The following is a 3,356-nucleotide window of genomic DNA, read 5'->3' as shown; positions in this document are numbered from 1 at the left end:
CTTGGGATACTTTTCCTAGTTGGCGGCTGTCCAAAATTTTAACACCCACCAACGGGAGTCTTTTAAATTTACCAACTCCTTCTTTTATCATTTCGCACGTCAGACCAGTTTCAGTTACTACCCCCGAGATTTCTACGTCATGGGAGGGCACGTAGACGCGATACTCTAGGGAGAATCTCTCGTCGATCACAATTGCATTCGCGTGTTTCCGATCACTCACGACAACACGCAGTTTGTTCGGTCTAACCTTAGAGATTTCGACCACGGAGGAATATAATCTTGCCAGATCTTTCGAAACCTGAATGACATTAATTGACTTTCCTTTTGGTTTAGGCCGGAAAAAAACAACCCATAGACCAGCTCCAAGTGCATCGTCTGGATAGACCTTGACACGAGGAGAGGAAACAACTGAGGGGGAGGACGAGGTCGATTGTTGAACGGGAGCGGGATCAGTAGGGCTGGGAGGCAAGTTCGGTAGTAGAGCGGAAGCTGGAGCGGGAGATTGAGGGGGCGAAGAGGAAAAGTTTGTCAATTTTCTTGAGGGGGGCTTGTTAAGGTAGATTACCTTTTTCTCTGAAGAGACATCTTCTGAGGGGGGAACGCGTTTAAGCGACTTCCCAGCCCCCGTTGTAGCTAGTGAGGAGGAAACAGTAGTTTCAATCTCCATGTCAACATGACCTTCTGCCATTACGGCAGATATAAAATAATATAATTTTTATTTTTTTTCTGTATTTCTAAACCTAATATATATTATACCTAAATCGCACACCAATGCGAATGAAATGAAACGGTGTCCCAATCGAACCGCGTGGCAATCGCTCGGCACAGATGCAACGGTATATCGCACCACAACACGATGATGGAATCGATGACGATGCTAAAGCACACACAGCGATGATACGGCACACGCACCGCGTCCGCCGTGGAGGACTTCTTCCTCACGCTGGTAGTGATTGCTGCTCTCCTCACTCGCGCAATAAAGAGAACCCCGTTAGGGCGAAATAACTTCACCAGCCACGAACTGATAACGGTATAATCTTCACTCTACAATAGACGCGAACAAATTTGCGACCGATGTCTTCGGACTGCGCGAGCTCAAGGCGCCTCTATATATACCAGGTGAAACAATCATATGAAATGCTCTTTCAGCCATATTGGAATTGCTGTCGGTATTATTTACAAACAGCATCAGAACGCTGCAGGCGGCTCTCTACAAACTGCTGCGACGCTTATTCGAACGATGCCTACTATGTTCGGCTTTCGCGAATTTATGTGAAAAAGAAGGGATGTTTTGTAGAATTTCATTCTCATTTCCACTACTCTCGCATGTGAAAATGCAAAAATGGCGTATCCTAGCAATAACAAAACAAACAACCCCCGCTCCACAAACCGTAATCACCTTCTTGTTGAAGTGATGATGTTGCTTCACCTGTTATACATTGATATAAGCGCCTTGCGCGAGCTGACCCTATATCTTCTCGTTCATAAAATTCGTTCTAGAAACTAATGGTTGATTTACACTTTGTGTGATAATCGTGATAATCCCAGGAAGTAGTAGCCGTATGGACAATGATATTTTGTGTTTATATTAGCCCGACGATGCTGAACGTTTTTAAGAATTGGATTTTGCGTGCTGTTATCAATCATTTAATTTGTCGAAAATACTTGCTTGCAAAAACATGAGCAAACACGATAATATGATTTGTCACTTATGACAGATTTATCTGTCAAATGCAAACGCGACTATTCTAACCTATTCTAACGACCGTTTGAAGTGCGACTATTTCTAATCGTCGTGTCCAGTTAGGGAATAGACGCACAATACTATCCTCTGCATTACTCGAGTTCGGGTTGACAGCGGCCAAACGTTTTTAAAAACCAAGAGCTATTTGGCTGTCATCAATCGACGGGTCTGCGCCATGAACGAGGAAAGGAAGCGAAACAATTATGCAAAACAAACGCGGAAAGGAAGCTAGAAATCATGCATATGATTGTTGCAATTCTGCATATGGTAAATAAGAAAGGAATATTTGTACCGCAAGCTATTAATTGTCGTTTTGTTTCTAGAACCGCTAAAGGTTTTCGTAGTAGTTTGGAACTCAGGTGTGTTTCATCGGGCCGGAGAAATTGAAGCAGTATTTTTAAAAAATCGATTGCGCGTGCAAATGTCTTGCAAATGAGCTCGCTGCCAGTTCGTTTTTGAATTGCGTGGGTGAAATGATTTGTATCCCACTGTATGAAGTGTTTGCTGCTCTACGTCGTCAGCCCTAACAGCAATGCAAATCGTTGTTTCAATTACACATATGGTAAGTGAAAATAGAATATTTGAGACAAGTTATTAATTGTTTTTTTTATATTGTAGAGCCGCTAGAGGTTTTCGCAGTAGCTCATGTGTGTTTCATAGGACTGGAGTAATCGATGCCCAATTTTGAAAATCGATTATATATGAGCCTCACACCTTTTTCTATTTCAATGTGAGATTGATGAAATTTCAATAATATTTGCCATTAAAGAGAGAGGAAGTATGCAGTTATAAGAAGAGAATTTAGAAGTGTATTGATGTGAAGAAACATCCTTGCAATGGACCATGTACATCGTACACACTGTAAGAGAAGCCAATGGTCGAAAATAATTACATATGTCTAATTTGTCTTCAATAAGTTGGAGTTAGAGATTGTGGAGTGGTGGACATGAATAAAACAATGTGATGATATGCTTTACTAGGATAATATAAAAATTTGTTCGTTGTTTTTTAAATTGTATTATCTATAATATTAAGCTGTCAAAAAAGTCCTGCGGTATTTCCGCGAGGTGTCGTTGTAAGCACGTAGTTCTAGTTATATTCATTGTATCGAGTCATACTATAGCTTGTTGGAAAGGTATTTTTGCGTGCTATAATATAGTCCTTGACAGTGTTTTGTTTGGTTAATTCGTTCGTGAGTTATAGTGTCGCAAATATGGAGCAAAATATAGAGAAAAACCGACATATTTTACAGTACTACTATGACAAAGGCAAAAATGTATCTCAAGCTGCCAATAAAATTTGTGCAGTTTATGGACCCGATACAGTTTCCATTTCCACCGCACAACGATGGTTTCAACGTTTTCGTTCTGGTGTAGAGGTCGTCGAAGATGCGCCACGCTCCGGAAGGCCTGTCGTCGAAAATTGCGACAAAATCGCTGAATTAGCCGAGAAAGACCGGCATAGTAGCAGCCGTAGCATCGGCCAAGAGCTGGGGATAAGTCATCAAACTGTTATTAACCATTTGAAGAAGCTTGGATTCACAAAGAAGCTCGATGTATGGGTGCCACACACGTTGACGCAAAAAAACATCTTTGACCGCTGCTGAATCGCA

At 41.5% G+C, this 3,356-nt stretch overlaps 1 long non-coding RNA gene across 1 annotated transcript; it reads left to right on the top strand.

The window, feature by feature from the left end:
- The first annotated feature begins 1,236 nt into the window (after nucleotides 1-1,236).
- On the top strand, nucleotides 1,237-2,881 carry LOC129764545 (uncharacterized). Its single transcript, XR_008741170.1, has 3 exons — nucleotides 1,237-2,011; nucleotides 2,068-2,306; nucleotides 2,363-2,881. It is a non-coding gene; the product is annotated as an uncharacterized LOC129764545 (long non-coding RNA).
- Nucleotides 2,882-3,356: the final 475 nt, after the last annotated feature.

Source organism: Toxorhynchites rutilus, chromosome 2 (assembly GCF_029784135.1).
Source record: "Toxorhynchites rutilus septentrionalis strain SRP chromosome 2, ASM2978413v1, whole genome shotgun sequence".
NCBI lineage: Eukaryota > Metazoa > Arthropoda > Insecta > Diptera > Culicidae > Toxorhynchites > Toxorhynchites rutilus.
This window is presented reverse-complemented; position numbering and strand designations above follow the sequence as displayed.